General features: G+C 40.4%; 2 non-coding genes across 2 annotated transcripts; one reads left to right on the top strand and one right to left on the bottom strand.

Annotated features, from left to right (window-relative positions):
- Nucleotides 1–2,766: 2,766 nt before the first annotated feature.
- On the bottom strand, nt 2,767–2,873 carry LOC145019004 (small nucleolar RNA R71). The gene has a single exon (XR_013667323.1). It is a non-coding gene; the product is annotated as a small nucleolar RNA R71 (small nucleolar RNA).
- Nucleotides 2,874–21,243: 18,370 nt separating this feature from the next.
- Nucleotides 21,244–21,350, top strand: LOC145019055 (small nucleolar RNA R71). Its single transcript, XR_013667375.1, has one exon. It is a non-coding gene; the product is annotated as a small nucleolar RNA R71 (small nucleolar RNA).
- The last annotated feature ends 2,760 nt before the right edge of the window (nt 21,351–24,110 follow it).

The following is a 24,110-nucleotide window of genomic DNA, read 5'->3' as shown; positions in this document are numbered from 1 at the left end:
TACACTAAAATTATGTATACACTTCTATCAGATTGTGTGAAGCAATGTAGGACCTTAAGTGGTTCATATCTTGGTCACTACCGAATGCAAAAAACTCAAAATCTAAATCTGGTAATGGTCATTTAAGGTGATAATATTGAATCTTAGCTTCTTCAATGCAACCCAAATCCTTCATCGTATCATCAATGTCGTGAACTGAGAACAAATCATTTTCGATCAAGTCCACAAATTTCTGCTAACTGTTGATGTATTTTCTCCGAGGAAATTTGGCAAACACTTCTCCATAGTGCAAGCGTATACTAAAAACAGCTGGTTTCTGATATGTCCATATTTATACATATATTTAGGCATTATTTTAATACATTTTAAGCTATATTTTGGTTAATTGCAAAGATATTTGGTACTTATTAAGTTAAATTCTATTTTGCAGCAAAAAAGGTCAAGTTTGAAGAAAAAAACTAAAAAAAACAAAAGTTGGATACTTCGAGTAGTGGAGCTGGACTTGGAGCTTAAAAGAAGAGAAGACCATGCAAAAACAAGTCCCACAACATGGTGAACTGCATTCCACGACGTGGTTAATAGAAGAATCTCGATCCCATGACTAAAAATGAAACTCACAACGTGACTTATTACTTCTCACATCATGAGAACGTGTCCCGAGAGATTCCTATATGCGGAGAAGCATGTTTCCTTGTCGAATACATATAACTACTAAGTTCACGTCGTGACACCTTATTGGTCACGACGTGAGGAGCATTTTTATCGATTATATATATATATATATATATATATATATATATATATATATATATATATATATATATATATATATATATATCAGTTGTTACATCAACTTGAAAAATATTAGAGAGAAATCTGAGGTTTTTGAGGCGACTTTTGGAACAGAAAAGCTATGAAAATCAAACCTAGGATGTAGAAGAAGATTGGAGATTAAGAGTTTTGAAGATTGTAGCAAGAATTCACATTACACATTCGATTTGCATTAGATCGATCATGTATAGTTCAAATTCTTATGTTTTTATGTGTTTATTTTCTGCAATGATGAGTTAAATCATTAGACTTTCTTTTAGTATAGATGAACCCGAATATAATGTGTTAGTTTCTCCTTTCATGGATTTTATGAAGTTAGTTTAGATTGTATTTGATTATCAATACCTAACATGTTAAAAGTTTTAATCTTTGTTGCTTAGATTCAAGTTAAGTGTAATTGAATGATCAATTTAATTGCATGAACTTGTCTACCTAGTTGTTTATGATCATTAAATTTCTAGAGCTAGTGATTAATCAAATCCTAGATTAGTCACTAAAGGTAGTAATTTTAACCTTGTTAGAGAACATAATTTGATCATAATTATGTTTGGTTATTTGTCTTGATCATAGATAATTAATCTTAGATAAATCTTACATAGCCCAATCAACTTAAATAATCAATTTTGTGTCCACTTGTGTATGATCATTGTATAGAAGTTCATGAATTGGTGAAAAAATTAGGAGATAGGATGAAGATATCTTATTAATATTTACATTGGCAACCAACTGAATTAATCTATGTCTTGAAACTAACCATAGGAAAATGGGGGACTCAAAGCTAAACGAAAGTGTCTTCATAATCTTGATTAAAGTTGTCTTAAGTTAATTGTTTGCTTAGCTTTGAGTAAATTAAGTTGTTAAGTTAATCTGAACTTGCAAAATCAGATAAAACCCCCAATTATTTATTTTTTAGATGAATTTTTAGTAGTTATTTCATTAGATAAATACCGTTCCCTGAGTTCGATACCCAACTTACTTTTCTATATTATAAACTGAGTAGGTACACAGCCTATAAGTGCATTAGTAGATAAGTTTTGTTAGGTTTATAAATTTAAAACTGGAATATCTGTGTACATCAAATTTTTGACGCCATTGTCGAGGAAAGGTTTATTCCGGTTGTTAAATTAATTGGTTTAGGTTAATTGATCATTTTTGTGGTGTAAAAACTGCAAAAAGTTAATTTTTTTTTTTTTTTTTGCATTAAGTGAAGTTTTCTGTTTTTATAGTATTCACGTCGTGAAGAGGTTCATGTCATGACGTGAGAGCTGGAGTTTTTCAGTTTTTTGTTTATTTGCTTTTTAGTTTGTTTTTATGTTTTTGTTTTAGTAATTTATGACCAAGGGATCACAGCTTCCTATCATATCACCTCTCGAAGATCTAGAGTCTGCATTCTACAAGAAGAAAGATAAAAAGGTTGACGAGTCGAGTAGTAGTTTTCACATGGACAAGTTCGAAATATTTAAAAAGACTCCAAGCAAGAAAGGAACCGGATACAAGCCATGAACAGAAAGGAAATAAGAAGAAGAAGAAGTCTAAAACGAAGTAGAAGAACTGGCTGACATAACAGAGATGTCGATGGAAGAGTACAAGAGGAGAATGCATAAAGACAACGATCTCAATCTTATTCCTCCTACAATACCCAGTGCTACAAAGTTTTAACTCAAGGGCCACATTCTCGTGATGCTCAAGGACATTCCATTTTCCAGGAAAGATTATGAAGATGCATTCAAACATATTGATGAAGTATTAGACATTGCAAACTACTTCAATGCTCCAAATGTTTAAAGAGATTCAATATTATTGAGAATGCTTCCAGTGACATTTACTGGAGATGCAAAAATTTGGTTGAAGTCACTTGCACCTGGAACTATTAGAACTTGGACCAACCTTCATGAAGCATTCATATAAGAATTCAAACCTCCTTCAAAGATAGCCAAACTCAAATAGAAGATTTCTAATTTCCAATATAATGATGGCGAGTCCTTATATGAAGCTTGGGAGAGATACAAGGGATTATAAAGAGATTGACCTCAACATAATCTCAATATGCAAATTTTTTTTTCTATATTCTATGACGGGGTAAATATCACCATAAGGAAACTTCTTGATTCCTAAGGACCAATGATGAACAAAATCCCGCTACAATCAAGGAGTTAACAGAAGAATTCTCGAAGCACTCTAGAGAATATCATAACCCTCATGAGGGTGTTACAAGAGGAGTAAAGGAATTGGAGATAGAGGAAACGATAACTTAGCAACCATGATGGCGAAACACGAGAATATGGATCGAAGGATGACAAAGATGGGTCCATCTATACATGCCATAGAAGTAGGTTGTAACAATTGCAATGGACCACACTTGACAAAAGATTGTGATTTGGATGATAACGGGAACCAAAAGCGCAAGTATGCTACTCTAGTGGTGATCATTTTGATGAAGATTGGAAGAAGGCTAAATAAGAAAAGTATTGGCAAACTAGACGAAGCTACTACCAAAAAGAACAACCACCACCCGAGAAGAAACTTGATTTTGAGTCAATGCTCAATAGATTCATGGAAGCTTCTGAGAAAATACATGACGCTACATATATTACAATTAGAAACCAAAAAGCTTCCATTAAAAACATCGAGACTCATATCAGGCAAGTGAACGAACGGTTACCATCTAAAAATCCCGATCTAAAACCACATCCTCACATCATGGACACAACCACTAAAGAAGATACTGAAAGATCTAGTATTCTCAAGTATCATATTAAAGTGATATTGCTAATTAACATATGATACTAAAGGGTCACACTAACAACAACTTGATATAATTGATTATTAATGAGAAATTGATTTTAATAAACTCTTATAATTAAATTGGAAATTGTTTATTTCTAGGCAATAATAATTTATTATTAGAAAGTAACATCATGTAATTCATATGGTATGAATTAATAAGTCATGCACAAATTTTGGACTAGATAAATTCTTTTGTCTTTTACCAAAAAGTTAAAGTTTATATTTTATAAACCTGGTTTATAAAATATAACAGGATTATGTCTTCTTTTGCCTTTATAATTTTGAAATATGGCTAGACAAAAGAGAGTATGGGATCTTCATTTGTTTAATGAAAAAACACTACTCTAAAAAAGACAAACATGGACAATATGACTAAAATACAGAGTGATGGTGGGAAACCAAGCCCGAGTGAGCTTTCTTTTATGCTATCCCAAAAGACCGATATGGACTTCGATTAATTTATTCAAAAGAAAGGCATGAATTAAAGCATGGGGAACACATAGGCTTTAGAGGCATGGGTTCTTAAAGTGTTAAGAACTTATGGACCAAGGACTTTCTGTATAAAGTGAGGCTTTTTCATTCTCTTGTCTTAACCCATAAAAAAGTCAAAATCTGTTCACTTCATCTCACTCTCTCTAGTTTTGTTAAGAACACATGAGGATTACTTGCTTCTTGATGCTCTCTTTATGTTCTTATTTTGATAAGAACATAAAGCTAAGAGTTTTATGCAAAAGAACTAGCATTATACATCAGGTTGATATATTGTTGGTGTCTTTAAAGTTCATCATTCTCCATCAGTTTCCAAGCCTCCCAAGAGGATCCAAAGAACTACAAAGGTTGTAATTTCTCCATCTTCTTCTTTGGTTCTTGTTTTTCTTTCCAAACTTTTCAAGAAGATCCTTGGTAGGTTATTGATGCGTGCAAATAGCTACACCTAATTTTAAATTTATAATCTAACTAACTTGACTAACTAAATTGCACCTAGGCAGTGTACCTAGTTGGATTGTAATGTAGTTAGATTAAGTCGGGGTAGAACATAGGGAAAAATTTTAATTAATTAATCTAACTACTATTAAGTTAACCTAATATTCTAGCAAAGTAATGGTTTTTATCTTATTTTGCAAGTTTAGACGAACTTAATTTATCAATAACTATCAAATTAATAAAACAATTCTGTTAGCTTGAATCCGCTTTCCCTCAATGGTTTATATATAAATTATAACAATTCCTGTTGGTTACCAATTAATATATTATTAGCAATTCAACTCCAAATTTACTAATATTCAATTAATTCATGTAGAGCTATGTATGGTCACACATAATCAATTTATTAAATAGACTTGGAGCTATGTAAGATTGAGTTGACAAACACAATTATGTTCATTATATGAGTTCTCTACCACAACTAAATTCAATAATTCAATTACTTAACTAAGATTGATTTGATCTTAACTCTAATAATCTAATGTTCACTAAATTACTAGGTATTTAAATTCATGCAGATTAATGGTCACTAACTACACAGAATAAGAAGTTTGAACTATCTAGTTATCAAATCAAGCATGCTAGGTATAATCAATCAAACACAAGACATTAACCAACAAGAAAAGTCTAAATATATTTAATCAAACCATGAGTTCCAGCTTTGTCTCGCTAACATAAGCAACTAGATTTAGCTATTCATTCTAAAAAATGAACACAAACAAGTTATAATCAAAAACATGTTTAAAGTACAAAAGTAAAAATCGAATTATCAAATTCTTCTTCCTTGGTGTTCAAACCAATTCCCTGGCCGTCAAACTCTCTGATTTTCGACTTCTGGAACCTCTCTAAGTCATCCAACCTTTTCAAATAGTAGGGATATATAAAATTTGAAATATCCATACTCATGTCGTGAGCAAAGATGTCTCATCGTGAGATCGTTGTTATCCGTGTTTGACAAGAACTCTAGATTCACGATAGTTATCTTCTGGAAAGTCCTGACTCACGTCGTGAGCCTTTATCACTGACGTCATGAGAACGTGTTTTTCTAGAATTTTCATCTTTCAAGTCTTTATCCGCCAAAGTTCCATTCTTTAACGCTTTTAGTCTCTTTTCTTCAAAATGTCCTCTTTTTGGCTGTAAAATATAAATTAACTTGATAAGTACCATTTATCTATGCAAATAACTGATAGGTTTTATACAAACAATCCTATGTGTGCATGCAACCCTAGAGTTGGATCTATGTTTTCACTATTAGACATACAACTTTATGAACACAAAAAGAAACCTGGCATGCTCCTACTATTTTCGAAATCCACATAGGAGAATAGAATACATACCTTTTGTTGTTATATAGTAATAAAAACTAGTTCCTTGAATCTCCTTAGCTTTTGAAAGCAAGTACCACAAGTGTAGTACCTCTAATGGCTCACAAACACACGTTGAGTGAGAGTATGAATATAAGAGAGAGGAGGAAAGGTAGGTTTTATCCAAGGGATGGTCGAATTCTTGTGCCTTAGGGTGCTATTTATACTTGAGGCTAGCTAGGTTTTCAAGGTGGAAACCCTAATCCCTTAGCTTAGGGCCTAAGCAAGTCCATGGACTCCTTTCCTTAAGCCCTTGGATGAAAAATCCTAGATCCTTCTAGGATTTTCGTTCAAGCCTTAATAAAGGTGATCCAATAGCCCAAAGTCCCAACTATCAAATAATTACAAAACAGCCCCTGTACTTTTAATTAATTCCTTTAATCTCGTAATTAATTCCTAATTAATTTCTAATTAAATACAAATTAATAATATGATTCCTAATTAAAATATATTATTCTTATAATATATTAACAAATCATATTTATACCCTAATTTATTATTCTTAACAATAAATCCGCCTCTCTCCTCAGTAGTCATCTTGTCTAGTCACTAGTGTGAAGGCAACCCAAAAGGACCATGCTCACAATTAGGTCAAGTACATACCAAAATAGTTATGGACTTAGACACTAATCCAACAATAACCAAGATGTTAATTAAAATGTAATTAAATATCGCCTAAAATATGTATAAATATGACAATATCAAAATACCCCACACTTATCTTTTGCTTGCCCTCAAGCAAAACTAATTATATTTAATTTAAACCTGCATTACTAGCATCATATAGAACAATCCACTTCGATTTCAACCATTATACCAAGACCTCAATGCATATATTTCTATCTATAATTCCTAAAACTCCCTACTCCTAAATACTCACAATCCTTATGAACTTTCACCCCTTACTTTATACGACACTCGTTTCTGCAATCCTGTGAATCAATCCTTAGAAATCTTTCTTAACCTCAAGGTATTTTTAGTTAAGCAACCCAAACATACATAATCTAGAAATTACAACTTTAGATACCACAATGAAGCTCTTAGAATTCTTCACTTCTTTGAATAATTGGTCTTTGATTTCTTTGAATTCACCATCTTTTTGTTTGATTTTGGTATCTTCAACTTTTGATTCTTTGGAATTTTGATCTTTTGATCTTCAAACTTGATAGCTCCAAAATTCTTCAATTTGTTCACTTTTCGGTAATTTCTCTCTCTCTTTTTTTTTATATGTCTAACTCACTTTTTTCTCTCAAAACCTACATGATTACGCAAGGGTGCTTAACTTCAACCTTTATTGGCTAAAGGTATTAGTCAAAGTGCAATGACTACATAAGCTTTCCTGGATAGATTTTAGGTTTAGGTTGCAAAACGTATTATGCCATAAAAACTACCAGATTACCTTTTCATAACTCATGACTTTTCACTAAGACTTGGGAAACCACAAATACATTATAACATATGTAGGCTCAATTAAACATTTGAGCTCTCATCGAATCATCCCACGCAACACTAGCAAATTAAGTTTAAACTATTATTACTAGAATTATTTTTTTAGATTATTATTTCAAATCTATTTCTAAAATTGTTAAAATTTCTAGAAATTTACTTTTTCTACCCCTACCCCACACGTATTACATATAATGCCCTCATTGTATGCATAAAATAATTTAAAAGCAATAAAAGGGAGAAAAATGAACAGACTCCAGTAGTCGCGTGATCGAACTCCAAATGTGTGGATAAGTTGTGCATCTTGAATACAAACTTCTTCCAATATGGAACTTGGATCTTCAATACGTGAGATATGCAAATATGCCGACAAAAGTATGGAATCGAAACTTCAATCTTCAACAATTTTGGTGCAGAAAAAAATCTCCAAAGCGTAAACAACAATGTGGAAAAGCATACACCACATTGCATGGTGGAGAAATTGAGGCATAATTACCTTCATAATAATTCCAATAAGGATGGTGGTGACCCATGTAATAAATATGAATGAAAAGTCTTCAATTTCGTGAAAATTTAAGACTCACGACGTGATGTGGTAAAATTCACGACTTTAGGTCGCAAATACGTGCAATCTAGAAACCCTCGGTAACAACCTCATGACGTGAGTAGTAAGAGCTCACGTCGTGAGAACTGGGCGGACAGAAAACTGAATTCCACCAATTCTTCTTTTAATGTATGCACTTCAACCCGTTTGTCTTTATGGATTAAGACCCTCCTTAAACTCTATTTTTATGATTATTCTCACTGACTCTATCTTCTCTCTTAACTCACCCACACTAATTTTTAATTGTGGGTCTCGACTCTCGACTTTAGAATCTCCGTTAAACGTGTTTGCACTCATATCTCAACATCCCTTTCCCACGATTCCTAGAAAATCTGCCTAAGTTTGTGCCAATTAACAGTTGGAGCTACATCAGATTTCTTGTTGTGAAGCCACCCTAATCTGTTGTTGTGTCTAGTAATGACATCCCGAGAGATGTTGTTTGGAAACACATAAAATGGGTGCAAGTTAGCAACCCCGCCTTGGTCATCTTGAACCTCATGCCTTGGTGCCATTTTTCTGAAAAAATAAATAAACAAGAAAGACCAAACAAAAATATTCCATATATTAGGCAATTAACAAAAACAGTTGGCTGATACCCTGGACTCACATTGTGAGTTTCTCAGACCCACCTCGTGAGTTCGTATTTCACAGAAAATCGGTCATGGCAGAATGAAAATTGGGTCTTAATCTATGTTGGGGTTTTCTCATAAGACATTTCTAAGCATACTTAAGCAACATGTAACAAAGGAATCATACATTTAGAGTGATAATTTCGACATTCAAGCAAGCCACAAGCACTAACCCCTAAACCAAACCAATTAGTCAAAGTAAAACACTAAAAATAGGAGTTGTTTACCTTAGGTGGAGGATTATGTAAGCACAAAGGTTATTTGTGTTGGATTTGGCCAAAATCGGATGGGGGACCAAGAAATCTACTTCATTTTGTGAATATGGGTAAAGTGTTTGGTCAAAAAGGGTTCCTGATTCTTTAATCAGTGGTCCCGAGATATTTCAGAATTCAAGTCGTGGGAAGTAAGACCTCACGTCATGAGTTCGGTAATGGGCTAAAACATTCGGGCCATTTAATTATTTGGGCTAAAAATGTTGGGCTAAAATATGAAAGCAAAATTTGTCCCACCCGTATCATATGGTAGCTCACGTTGTGAGCTGGAAGGCTCACGTCGTGAGTTCACTTTTGACTATAAAAATAATATCATTTATATTAAAAACCTTAAATCGTTTTACCACTTAATTTTTAGGAACCCCCACTCGATTTTTATTATTCATAAAATTATTAGATGATTAGATTATCAATTATCCTAAAAAAACAAAAAATGCAAAAACTAAACTGAAGGCAAAACGAAAAGAAATTTCGAACCGAGCTCAGGTTGCCTCCCAAGAAGCGCTTCTTTTTCTTGGAGTCATGAGCCGGACTTCGTGCCACCTCACGTTGAATTATCCGCAGTGTCCATCACCATTTGAATCTTTTGGTCCTTCCATCTCCTTTTGTACGTTTGGAATCATCTAATATATGCCTTTTTGGAGTTTTCTTTTTTATCCCTCACTTCATTTACTTCAAGCTTGCGTTTGGTCCCTTTAGTATCCAATTTTTCATTTCTTTGCTCTATGGGAACCATCTTTTCATCAATAACTAAACTCGTTTTTTTAAAAGTAACCTCATCCTAGTCACTTGATAAATATTTGCTTTCCTTACTCACCCAAGAAGTTGGATTTGTATAAGCAATTACTTCAAACACCAAAGGAACGGATGCTCTTGGTTTGTTATGTTTGACTTGTTGAATTGTGTTCACTTCTTCTTCCATACGATTCTCCAATTCTTCAACTTCATCTTCTTCTTTATAAATATTAAATACTTTACCTTGAACATCACTTCCTTGGAAACCATCCTCTATTCCAAAAGTAGCTTCATCATCTCCCACTCTTAAAGTAAGCTTGGATTCGTGAATATCAACGAAAGCACTAGCAATATTAAGTAGAGGGCGACCCAAGATGATTGAAACATCATGATCCTCCTTCATGTCCATAACCACAAAATCAATTGGAAAAACAAATTTACTAATTTTTACTAAGATATCTTCCATAATGCCCCTAGGATGTGTCACTGAACGGTTTGTCATGTGAATGGTCATTCTTGTAGCCTTTAACTTCAGAATATTGAGCTTTTGATAAAATGAAAAAGGCATTAAATTTATGCTAGCCCCGGAATCGGCTAAAGCATAAGTCTTCAAATTATTCCCAAATTCACATGGAAGAGTAAGGCGTCCATGATCTCCCATCTTCTTTGGTACCCCCCCCCCCCCCCAATACAACCTTTGAACCCTGCTCATTAAGAACCACCTTGGAATTTTTCTTCAAATGCTGACGAGTATCTATCAAGTCTTGTAAGAACCTTGCATATTCGGGAATTTTAGACAACAATTCAATAAAAGGAGGATTTATTGGAATAGCCTTTACTTGCTTCATAAATTCCAAATGCTCCTGTTCCAATGGATGACTATTAGCTCGGGACGGAATGGTAAAGGAGGACGATAAGCTGGAACTTTTGCTGAATTTTCTTGTTCAGACTCGACCAATGTTGTAACGACCCGTTCCCGGTATGTTGATTTATTGGTAATTATAGTGAGTTTTTCAAGAGGGACTCGGCGAGTTCTAGCCTGACTCGCCGAGTAGGGTCGCGCCTGAGGGCACGCGTGAGCCGGGGACTCGGCGAGTCCATATCCCTGACTCGGCGAGTCCATCTGTCTGGGTGAAACCCTAAATTCCCCGGGTTTCCCACTATTTAAACCACCTTATAGCCCCCATTCTCGCCTCCCTCACCCTGAGAACGCAGTGTTAGAACCCTAAACCTCCCTTGAAGAGCTTATATGTGTTTTGGTGCCATTTTGTGAAGGTGTGAAGAAGGAGAAGAAGGAAGAAGCAAGGAGAAGTGTGGTAGTGCAAAGATCCAAGGCCAAATCAGAGTTAATTGAGGTATTTTCGGAGTTCCATCTTGTTATATGCTTTAAACTTCCATTAGAGCTCTCCTAAGAGCTAGTTGATTCTTATTCCAAGCCTTACACTTGCATGAACGTCTTATTAAGTCGAAATAGCTATGGATCTGAATGTTGGGGTGTTGTAGAGCCCAGATCTACTGTCTTTTTGGAGTTATATTGCATGATAACCATAGATCTACCCATTTTATGCATCTTTTAGCCTTATTTCCCTTATTCATGAGGTTGTGCACGTAAAGTTGGAAACTTTACGTGGTAAAACAACTTATTGGACTCAGATCTATCAATTGTATGCATTGGATTCAAACAAAATCGAGTAAAAATCAGTTGCATGGCGGCAACTCGGCGAGTCGGAAGAACGACTCGACGAGTTGGGTCGCGAGTCCCAAAGTCCTTCAGTTTTATTAGTGTCGAGTGGACGAGGTGAATTAGGGAGTGGACTCAGCGAGTTGAGGGTAAACTCAGTGATGGAGGGACTCGGCGAGTTGTTCATCAACTCGGCGAGTCCAAGGCAATCTTCTTGGGATCAAGAACAACTCGTCGAGTCTGTTCATACGACTCGGCGAGTCGGATGAAGATTGTTTGAGTTCTTGGATCAAGAGGGTACTCGTCGAGTCGATGCCAGACTCGACGAGTAGCAGCGAGTAAGAGTGAAAAGTGAGAAGTAGGACTCGGCGAGTTGGGTGGCCCAACTCGGCGAGTCAGCCCAAAAGAGAGTTGACTTTGACCGAGGGTAAAGAGTCATTCTACCCCAAGCGCAGTGTTTAGTATTTGATTGAGTGTGTTTATGGACTTGTAGCCGAGGAGATTTAGGAGCAGCCGCCGTTAGCTTCCCGAGCTACACACTCAGCAGCCAGCTTACGAGGTGAGTTTCCTTCCAGTAGGAACGGGTCTAAGGCCACAATGCCGGCCCGTTCAGTTAGCAGTGGCTTCCGGATTTAGGTCCGATGCAGTAGTTAGTATGTTCGATGCCTTCGTGGCTCGAACAGGATTTATGTGCTATGTTTTATGTGTTAAGTATTATGTGTTCCGGGCCACGGCCCGATGTAGCATGTCGTATATGTGTTATACTAGTTGATGTGTTATGCTATGCCATGTTCAGCCATTCAGTTCCGGACTTCGATCCGATGCAGTTAGTTCCGGACTTCGGTCCGATGCAGGGGACAAGGTCCCAGTCAGTTCCGGACTTCGGTCCGATGCAGGGGACAAGGTCCCAGTTAGTTCCGGACTTCGGTCCGATGCAGTTTCCGGGCTTCGGCCCGATGCAGTGGGCAAGGCCCAATATGTGTTTATATGTTATTGTATGGTATGTGGTAGTTTGGGGGAGCTCACTAAGCTTCGTGCTTACAGTTTCAGTTTGGTTTCAGGTACTTCCGCAAGCAAAGGGAAGAGCTCGGGGTGACAGCATCGCACACACCACAACATAGCTTTTATCCTGGGGATGTCTCTTGATGTTTTGGGTTGATGTAGTATGATACAGTTTTCCGCACAATATTTTATTATGTTTTGGGGATACATCGCGTATGTTTTATGTTATGTTACTTATATTATGGTTTTGATTATATTGAAAAACGAAAAATTTTGGGTCGTTTCAAGTTGGTATCAGAGCCCTGGTTTGAGGGATTCGGATACACTTCCGGGTGTATCTGAACTCAAACTAAGGGAAATAAAAGATTTTAGTAAAATAAAAATGTTTTACAAAAAGAATTTTGAAAGCACTTAGAAAGAAAGAATTGTTTTTTTTTAACAAGATAGAGGTGTGTGCATGCGGTCAGCCGAGCTCAAGTAAGTACTCCCAAATTACCCATACAAGTTATTTGTTCAGTTTCAGTTTCAGTAGAACAGCATGCTAGTATAGGGCTAAGGATCTAGGAGAATTCCTTATGTGCCTGCTTATGTGTTACAGCTTTATGAGTATTGCATGCTAGAATTGAGTAGACAGCAGTAGGATAGCCTGTTTAGGTTATGCCCGATAGTATGAGCTCAGCATCCTATGCTAGTGCAGTTCCTTGTCATAAGAATAGTTTTGCCTGAGTCTGTTTCCCTTGTCCGAATGCTGCTTGCTTCGTGCTTGGTGGGGTTCTGAGTAGTGGGAGTTAGCCATTAGGTGAACACGTCACACCACATGTGATCAGGTTTGAATAATCCCAGAGTGCTGGAACTGGCACTATTGCGCAGCTCTTGTTTGAGTCCAACCGTTGTAGGGACGGATCTTTTACTTGAAGGATTATCTGATCCTCATCACATGTGATGGTGTTTAGGTGGTGGCTAACTGGCATTGCGAGGAGACCTACAGCAGCTGAGGACCAGTCGTATTGAGCTTGAGTTTCCTCTAGGGCAAGCCTAGGGTGAGAGTAGTAGAGAATAGCAGCGGTAGAAGTGACTTGGGGGAGTCAAGGCAGTTCTTGAGGAAAGTACGGATAGATGTGGAAGGTAGTAGGGGCCCATACTACTGAAAGCAGAGGATCAGTACTCGAATCAAGGAAGGCCAAGACAAGACCAGGAAGCTAGTAGTAGTGTCATGATCCCTTGAGATATTTCAGTGTTCTGATGTGGTTATGATATGTTTCAGAATGGTAGTTTTGCGTCCGAGACCAACAGTCGGCAGCTCAGATGCCGGAGGGGGATCAGGATCGGGATCAGGCCCGGAGGTCGGGCAGATGGATGAGCAGACTAGAGAGTTCCTTTCTTCTGAGGTTACCCGCATCATACTGGAGCAGACTCCTGTGATCTTCGGTTCGATCAAGGAGGATATTTTAGAGCTGATGGATGAGAGATTGAGTACTTTCCGTGCTGAGATGGCGGCCGTGATGGGGTCGCGCACACTTACGTTCAGGGAGTTCAGGGCATGCGGGGCTCCAGACTATCATGGGGCGCGGGATCCCATAGCGAGTACTAGATGGTTGGCGGATGTGGCCAACGCTTTCCGCACTAGCAGGTGTCTCGAGGGGGACAAGGTCAGATTGGCATCCTGTCTTCTGAAGGACAGGGCACGGGATTGGTGGGAGGAGGTCGGACATGCCATCGGGGATGATGCGGCATTGGATGCCATGACCTGGGCTGATTTCTCTACCAGGTTCAGGGTGGAGTTTGCACCAGTCATTGAGGTGCAACAGTTAGCTAGGGAGTTTCAGGACCTTACCCAGACTACAGAGACAGTGGCGGAGATCACCGCCAAGTTCAGGGAGAGGGCCCTTCTTGTTCCTCAGTATGCAACCGATGAGGAGATGAAGAAGGCCCGTTATCATGAGATGTTGCGGAGTGACATCCGCATGTTTGTGAGCCGGTCCAGTTGTAAAACGCTGGATGACATGATTGCCAGAGCTAGAGAGAGGGAGATTGATCTCGAGATGGAGAAGAAGAGGAAACCGGAGGCGGTTTCGGGTTCAGGCAGTGTGGGCAAAAAGCCCAAGGTTTCAGATCACAGGTCTAGGGGTCAGCAGAGCCACGGTCGGTGTGGCAAGTGTGGGAGATTGCACGAGGGGGCGTGCAAGGCAGGGAGTTCCGGCTGTTACAAGTGCGGTCGGACTGGGCATTTGAGTAGGGATTGTACGGCCCCTGCTACTATGGTTACAGCATCAGATCTGATTTGCTTTCAGTGAAATCAGAGGGGACATAAAAGGTCCCAGTGTCCCAGCTTAGCTGCAACAGGGAAGGTGGTTGCACCTGCCCCTGCCACCTTGAGGATTACGGATGGCCGGTAGGGCCGAGCTGATGCGCCAGTGGCGAAGAGCAGGGCATTTCAGATGACAGCAGAGGAGGCGCGAGCGACTCCTGATGTGGTGATGGGTATGAATCTTTCCTTCATCTTTAATTGTTATTATATCGGTTGAGTATTACTTATGTGGGTATGTTTTATTTAGGGTCGTTCTCTGTGAACGGCATTTCTGCTTTGGTATTGTTCGATTCAGGGGCTACCCGATCATTTGTATCGCTTGCGCTTAGCAAAAGATTTAGCAGAGCTCCAGGGGAGCTGGATTGTCCATTAGAGGTTGAGATAGCAGATGATAGGACCGTGAGGGTCGGCAGAGTACATAGAGGGTGTTCCCTTCAGATATTTGATGAGCAGTTTTCAGTGGACCTGGTTCCTATTCCCCTGCGTGGGAATAAAGTTATTGTGGGCATGGATTGGCTGAGCCCCAATGGGGCGGTGATTGATTGTGAGCTTCAGCTAGTGAGGGTTCGCACTCCCAGTGGGGGAGAGATAGTGATTCAGGGCGAGAGGTCCCAGCGAGGACCGATCTTTTGTTCCGCCGCAAGGGCAAGGCGCTATGTTCAGCAGGGTTGCGCCGGTTTTGTAGCTTACGTCATGGATGCCCGGGAGAAGGGAAAGACGACGATTGATGATGTTCCTATTGTTCGTGACTACTCGGATGTGTTTCCCGAGGATTTGCTGGGGATACCTCCAGAAAGGCAGGTTGAGTTCAGGAGCGACCTAGTTCCTGGTGCGGCTCCGATAGCCAAAGCACCGTATCGACTTGCTCCCCCTGAGATGCAGGAGTTGTCTACACAGCTTCAGGAGCTGTTAGACAAGGGTTTCATTCGGCCGAGCAGTTCGCCTTGGGGAGCGCCGATCTTATTTGTGAGGAAGAAGGATGGGTCGCATCGTATGTGCATTGATTATCGGGAGTTGAACAAAGTAACGGTGAAGAACCGTTACCCACTTCCAAGGATAGATGACTTGTTTGACCAGCTTCAGGGAGCGTCTTGGTTCTCCAAGATTGATCTACGCTCCGGTTATCATCAGATGAGGGTTAGTGATGAGGATGTACAGAAGACTGCTTTCAGGACCCGGTATGGTGATTATGAGTTCGTGGTGATGCCATTTGGGCTCACCAATGCCCCAGCCGCGTTCATGGATCTCATGAACCGCGTGTGCAGACTGATGCTGGATCGGTCGGTGATAGTGTTTATAGATGACATCTTGGTGTATTCCAAGACACAGGGGCAGCACGAGGAGCACCTGCGGGAGGTGTTGGAGACTTTGAGGAGGGAGAGACTTTTCGCAAAGTTCTCCAAGTGTGAGTTCTGGTTGCGCGAGGTGCAGTTTCTTGGTCATCTCGTCAACCAGAAGGGTATTTTGGTAGATCCGGCCAAGATCGAGGCCGTGATGCAGTGGGAGGTCCCGAGGTCTCCATCTGAGATTCGGAGCTTCCTGGGGTTGGCAGGGTATTATCGGAGATTTATTCAGGACTTCTCCAAAATAGCAGTGCTGCTCACCCGGCTAACCAAGAAGTGGGTGGTTTTTCGTTGGGGGCCTGAGCAGCAGGCGGCGTTCGATACTCTCAGGCAGAGATTGTGCGAGGCTCCGATCCTTACCTTGCCAGAGGGAGTGGAGGATTTCGTAGTCTATTGTGATGCTTCGATCACAGGTATGGGAGCAGTATTGATGCAGCGAGGCCATATGGTAGCTTATGCCTCGAGACAGTTGAAGCCTCACGAGGCTAATTATCCTACCCACGATTTGGAGCTGGGGGCAGTTGTGTTTGCCCTCAAGATTTGGAGACATTACCTTTATGGGTCCGCTGTACTATTTACACGGATCACAAGAGTTTGCGATATCTTATGGATCAGCCGAGTTTGAACATGAGGCAGAGGAGATGGTTAGACGTGCTGAAGGACTATGACTGTGAGATCATTTATCATCCAGGGAAGGCCAACGTGGTGGCCGATGCCCTGAGCCGTAAGGTGTCGGCGGCCCCTATCAGAGATCTGTGTATGAGGATGACAGTGATCACTCCGTTGTTAGAGCGGATCAAGGAGGCTCAGATGGAGGGCCTCAAGGAGGAGAGGCAGAAGTGCGAGAGGATAGTGGGCCGAGTAGCTTCGTTTGATTACGATAGTCGGGGTTTGTTGACGCTTCATGGTAGGGTGTGGGTACCGGACTGGGGTGGGGTACGGCAAGTATTGATGGACGAGGCTCATAAGTCTCGATTTTCTATCCACCCAGGAGCGACGAAGATGTATCGAGATCTTCGATCTGATTATTGGTGGCCCTACATGAAGCGAGATGTCGCTTGGTATGTGGAGAGATGTTTGACCTGCCGGAAGGTCAAGGCGGAGCACCAGAGACCTCACGGTAAAATGCAGCCGTTAGACATTCCCGTGTGGAAATGGGAGGATATCACCATGGATTTTGTCACCAAACTCCCCAGGACCGCACGCGGGGTGGACTCGATATGGGTAGTAGTGGATCGGTTGTCGAAGAGTGCCCATTTTATTCCGATTCAGGAGAGTATATCGGCGGAAAAGTTAGCCGATATCTATGTGCGAGAGATTGTGGCACGTCATGGAGTGCCGGTATCGGTGGTGTCGGACCGAGATGTTCGTTTCACGTCCAGATTCTGGAAGCGATTCCACGATGAGATGGGTAATCGTCTCCATTTTAGCACCGCTTTTCATCCTCAGACTGACGGGCAGAGCGAGAGGACGATTCAGACTCTCGAGGACATGCTTAGGGCATGTGTTTTAGATTTTGGGGGCAGTTGGGATACGTATCTTCCGTTAGCGGAATTCTCGTATAACAACAGTTATCATGCGAGTATTGATCGACCTCCTTTTGAGATGTTATATGGCAGGAAGTGCAGGACCCCGATTTGTTGGGGCGAGGTCGGTCAGCGAGTTATAGAGAGCACCGAAGTGGTGCTCAAGACGACGAAATTGATCCAGCAGGTCCGTAGTAGGCTGCAGACTGCGCAGAGTCGGTAGAAGAGCTACGCCGACAGGAGGCGTTCGGACTTGGAGTTCCAGGTGGGAGATATGGTTCTTCTGAAAGTCTCACCTTGGAAGGGTGTCATCAGGTTCCGGAAGAGGGGCAAATTGGGCCCCAGATTTATTGGTCCTTTCAGGGTTTTGGCCCGGGTGGGTCGGGTTGCTTATCGGTTAAATCTCCCTGAGGTGCTTAGTCAGATATAAAACACCTTCCACGTGTCGCAGTTGAGGAAGTGTTTGGTGGATGAGACAGCAGTCGTTCCCTTAGAGGACATTCAGGTTGATAGCGGCCTAAATTATATCGAGAAGCCGGTCGCAATTCTGGAACGGAAGACCAAGACCTTGAGGAACAAGGTAATTCAGCTAGTAAAGGTGCAGTGGCAGCACCGGAAGGGGTCTGAATGGACGTGGGAGGCTGAAGAGGAAATGAGAGCGCACTACCCAGAGTTATTTGCAGACCCAGCCGTAGCAGACTTTGAGGACGAAGTCTGAGGCAAGTGGGGGAGAATTGTAACGACCCGTTCCCGGTATGTTGATTTATTGGTAATTATAGTGAGTTTTTCAAGAGGGACTCGGCGAGTTCTAGCCTGACTCGCCGAGTAGGGTCGCGCCTGAGGGCACGCGTGAGCCGGGGACTCGGCGAGTCCATATCCCTGACTCGGCGAGTCCATCTGTCTGGGTGAAACCCTAAATTCCCCGGGTTGCCCACTATTTAAACCACCTTATAGCCCCCATTCTCGCCTCCCTCACCCTGAGAACGCAGTGTAAGAACCCTAAACCTCCCTTGAAGAGCTTATATGTGTTTTGGTGCCATTTTGTGAAGGTGTGAAGAAGGAGAAGAAGGAAGAAGCAAGGAGAAGTGTGGTAGTGCAAAGATCCAAGGCCAAATCAGAGTTAATTGAGGTATTTTCGGAGTTCCATCTTGTTATATGCTTTAAACTTCCATTAGAGCTCTCCTAAGAGCTAGTTGATGCTTATTCCAAGCCTTACACTTGCATGAACGTCTTATTAAGTCGAAATAGCTATGGATCTGAATGTTGGGGTGTTGTAGAGCCCAGATCTACTGTCTTTTTGGAGTTATATTGCATGATAACCATAGATCTACCCATTTTATGCATCTTTTAGCCTTATTTCCCTTATTCATGAGGTTGTGCACGTAAAGTTGGAAACTTTACGTGGTAAAACATCTTATTGGACTCAGATCTATCAATTGTATGCGTTGGATTCAAACAAAATCGAGTAAAAATCAGTTGCATGGCGGCAACTCGGCGAGTCGGAAGAACGACTCGACGAGTTGGGTCGCGAGTCCCGAAGTCCTTCAGTTTTATTAGTGTCGAGTGGACGAGGTGAGTTAGGGAGTGGACTCAGCGAGTTGAGGGTAAACTCAGTGATGGAGGGACTCGGCGAGTTGTTCATCAACTCGGCGAGTCCAAGGCAATCTTCTTGGGATCAAGAACAACTCGTCGAGTCTGTTCATACGACTCGGCGAGTCGGATGAAGATTGTCTGAGTTCTTGGATCAAGAGGGTACTCGTCGAGTCGATGCCAGACTCGACGAGTAGCAGCGAGTAAGAGTGAAAAGTGAGATGTAGGACTCGGCGAGTTGGGTGGCCCAACTCGGCGAGTCAACCCAAAAGAGAGTTGACTTTGACCGAGGGTAAAGAGTCATTCTACCCCAAGCGCAGTGTTTAGTATTTGATTGAGTGTGTTTATGGACTTGTAGCCGAGGAGATTTAGGAGCAGCCGCCGTTAGCTTCCCGAGCCACACACTCAGCAGCCAGCTTACGAGGTGAGTTTCCTTCCAGTAGGAACGGGTCTAAGGCCACAATGCCGGCCCGTTCAGTTAGCAGTGGCTTCCGGATTTAGGTCCGATGCAGTAGTTAGTATGTTCGATGCCTTCGTGGCTCGAACAGGATTTATGTGCTATGTTTTATGTGTTAAGTATTATGTGTTCCGGGCCACGGCCCGATGTAGAATGTCGTATATGTGTTATACTAGTTGATGTGTTATGCTATGCCATGTTCAGCCAGTCAGTTCCGGACTTCGGTCCGATGCAGTTAGTTCCGGACTTCGGTCCGATGCAGGGGACAAGGTCCCAGTCAGTTCCGGACTTCGGTCCGATGCAGGGGACAAGGTCCCAGTTAGTTCCGGACTTCGGTCCGATGCAGTTAGTTCCGGACTTCGGTCCGATGCAGGGGACAAGGTCCCAGTCAGTTCCGGACTTCGGTCCGATGCAGTTTCCGGGCTTCGGCCCGATGCAGTGGGCAAGGCCCAATATGTGTTTATATGTTATTGTATGGTATGTGGTAGTTTGGGGGAGCTCACTAAGCTTCGTGCTTACAGTTTCAGTTTGGTTTCAGGTACTTCCGCAAGCAAAGGGAAGAGCTCGGGGTGACAGCATCGCACACACCACAGCATAGCTTTTATCCTGGGGATGTCTCTTGATGTTTTGGGTTGATGTAGTATGATACAGTTTTCCGCACAATATTTTATTATGTTTTGGGGATACATCGCGTATGTTTTATGTTATGTTACTTATATTATGGTTTTGATTATATTGAAAAACGAAAAATTTTGGGTCGTGTTTTTGGGTCGTTTCAAATGTCGTGAGCCTTGAAGTCTCACATCGTGAGTTTGGTGTTTCAGCAAAAAAATTTTCTTCAGTTTTTGACTTTTTCGGATTTGGTTCGGACATTTGTGGCTCTACTTCTAATGCTTCTAGGAACTTAGAAATAGCCTCTTCTTCAGTTTCAATCATCATGACTTGCGAATGAGGTTTTTTCTCGGGAATTTTTAGAGATAAATTATCTTGTTTGAGAGTAGTTAGTTGACCTAGTTGGACTTCAATATTATGGATCGATGCTTGGTGATTTCTTAGCAAAGCTTACTATTCCTTCATGATATTCTAGATGTTCCCTTATCACTGCATCCGTTTCATCATGCCTTTTCTCATAAGCCTCCATAAAAGAAGCTAACACATTCTCTAAGTCAACTTCTTTTCGTCTGGTGGTTGTTCCTTTTGATAGAAGTCTCTACCTGTCTGCCTATATTTTTCTTCTTTTTGCTTCTTGTACTCTTCATATGGCAACCACTCCTTCTTGGGTTTTCTCCAATATTCATCATATTTATCCCTACTAGAATAGCAAACTTGAGCCTTTTTATTTCCATGTTCATCCAAGTGGCATTCTTTTGTCAAGTGTGGACCATTGCATCTTTCACATCCAACTCTAATGGCATGAATTGACTGGTCCATCTTGGTCATTCTTCTATCCATGGTGTCAAGCATAGTTAGTACATCAACCATGTCTTTATAATTTCCGCCCCCAATTCCTTTAACTCCTTCATTTCTTGGATTGTGGTACTCATGAGAATGCTTTGCAAATTCTTCAACCAACTCCCTGACTTCCCCTAGATTTTCTTTAGTTAGTGGTCCTTGAGAATCAAGGAGTTGCCTTGTCATGACATTCACACCATCATAAAATATTGATACTTATTGTTGTATGTTAAAGTCATTTTGATGACAATTTCTTAGCAACCCTTTATAACGCTCCCATGCCTCGTAAAGTGATTCACCCAGATTTTGCTCAAAGTTGGCTATTGCCTTCTTGAGTTTAGCTATTTTGGATGGTGGGTAGAATTGTTCCAAAAATTTCTCTCTCATCTGTGCCCAAGTAGTGATTGAACCAGGTGGAAGTGCCCTCAACCACTCTCTGCAGCTCCCTTAAAAGTGACAGGAAGCATCCTTAACAACACGGTCTCTCTTAGAACATTTGGGACTTAAAATAATCCGCAATATCATTGACTTCATCCAAATGATTGTAAGCATCCTCATGATCCTTTCGATTAAATGGTACATCCTTCAGTGCAGTAAGAATGTGTCCTTTCAACTCGAATGTTGCAGTGGCGGGAATTGTAGGTTGTAATAGACCGGGACCAACATCATCTCTTATCCGCTTCTTGTATGCTCCCATAGACATATCCTCAATGTTCGCCATTTCATTTTCTGGCTCTTCTTTGGGTTCACTCCTTTCTAGTTCGAATTCGGGCTCGATATCGTATTCGCTTTCCTTTTGATTTGGATTTTGTTCAAAGCTCTCTAATTTTCTTTTGTCTTTTGATGATGTACTGGATTCTCCCCCTTTCTTTCCTGTTGTCTTTCCAAAGACTAATTTGAGATCTTTGAAAGATGACTTCTTCGGTGTTTCGTTTACTCCTGCGTTCTTATCCATCTTTTTGTGAGTGACCGACTCTGGATCTTCAAATGGTGGCACTAAAAGCATGTTGGAACCTCTGGTCATGAACTACTGCAAAAAAAAAAAAAACAAAAAAAAAAAAACGGAAAAATAAACAAAAACGGAAATACAAAGAAAAAGAAAAATGACTGGAATCACGTCGTGTGACAACCCGGAATTTCCATTCTGTATAAACAATAACACTTCAATAGAAGTTATATCATTCACAGTAAACTTTCAGACTTTTCCGTATAAGTTTGAGTAATTTAGGGTATACACTTCAGGAAATATCGGGAGAGTGGATGCACTAGAATTTTGTGCAACACTGTTATTCCAACACTCTATTATATTAGAGATCATTTCGGGAATAAAATATTTTCTGCCAAAAATCTCAGGACTATAAATAGAATTTTGAACCAAATTCATTCATTATTCGCATTTCCAACTAGAGAAAACCCATTTTCTCTCTCACGGATCTTCGGGGTTTTATCCCAAAATGTGAGTACCTCTTGCTAGTAGTGTTGGATAGCTTAATATGTGTTTATAACATGATTTAGATGGCTAAATCACTAGATTTAGGAGTTTACCCCCCAAGGTGTTCTTGGGCGGTAAACTCCCGAAACAAAGCCTAGACCTGTCCCCGTGATATGATACTACTTTGGGCTTGTATAGAAGTGTATTAGGGACAAGAAAACATCAAAGAATCACCCAATTTTGGGAGTTCACGGCCCAAGAGGATCTTGGACCGTGAACTCCAAAATCATGCACAAAAGGGTGCTTTTAAGGCACCTAAAGCCTTAGGCATTTACATAGACTTGTTCCCATTTAATCAAGGGCCTTAAACACATCAAGAACACCCCTCAAAGTGAGTTCACGACCCTAATAAGGTTCTTGGGCTGTGAACATCAAACAAAGGCACCAAAGTGTGCCAAAGGCCTTGATATGATTGGAATAAAAGTTTGAGACCTATACTACATGTGAATAAGACTTGAAAGCATAAAAAAAACCATCCTTAAGAGTTTACGGCTGCAAACTCTAAGGGAAATGGCCTTAGGGCTGTAAACTCCTCAAAGGGGTGTTTCTATGCCTTAAACCCTTCCAAGAATTTAACCACCATGTTGGAATAATTCTAGGGATCATTTGGGACTTCAAAACACAAAATATCACCAAGATTGTGAGTTTACGGCCGTAAACTCAAGAGTTTACAACCGTGAACTCCATGTGTGATGATATATGGAGAGTAAACTCAAGTATAGGGTCCTTTGGAACCCTAAACCCAAGTACCTTGTCCCATAATAGCTTAAATACAATCCTTAGGGCTTAAAACACTTATATAAAGTGTTTATTATGTTCTAGGATGTCTTAACATTATCAATTAGTAAATAACTCTAATTGAGTGCATATATGTGTGATTATATGTTCATTAGGATCGTAGTGTGTGTACAAGTCCTCACTTGACACCTAACAATCCTGCACCGTCCAGTTCATCCAAACCACCATCTATATGTGAGTTCATACCCCTTAATCAATGTTTTAAATGTTTTTAAATGATTTGATGGGGGGGGGGGGGAATACAAGTAGAAAACAACATGTTATTAAATCACTAATATGTATTTTATAACTGTGTTTTCATCCAGCAGATTTCACATACTACAAAATGTGATGCATGAAATGGTTTTCTATCTTAAAATACCTTGATAACAAAAGTATTGGTTTTGAAATGTTTATTAACATGACATCAAGTCACTCTTAATTATTATTCAAAACTCTTAGATATCTTGCAAAACCATTACCTTTACCTTCTTGAACAACCAATTACCTTTCAGTTAATTATCATAGGGATAGTTAAAAGAAACAAAACATTATTCCTATTACAAGGAATCACACAAGAGTCAGTTTATTCATGAGTCTACACCAGTACATTACCTAATACATGAGTACATATACATATGCTTATTTGATACATGAACATGTTTACATATACTTACCTGATACATGAACGCACTTACATGAATACCATACATGAACACTGTTACATAGATGCATTATCTTGTATTCACTTACTTGGATACTCGTATCTTGACTCGCGAAGATGATTTGTTAGTACTTTCTTTGTAAATAATCTTTCCTATCCCGGATCA

Source organism: Lactuca saligna, chromosome 9, assembly GCF_052625555.1.
Source record: "Lactuca saligna cultivar CGN05327 chromosome 9, ASM5262555v1, whole genome shotgun sequence".
NCBI classification, from domain to species: domain Eukaryota; kingdom Viridiplantae; phylum Streptophyta; class Magnoliopsida; order Asterales; family Asteraceae; genus Lactuca; species Lactuca saligna.
This window is presented reverse-complemented; position numbering and strand designations above follow the sequence as displayed.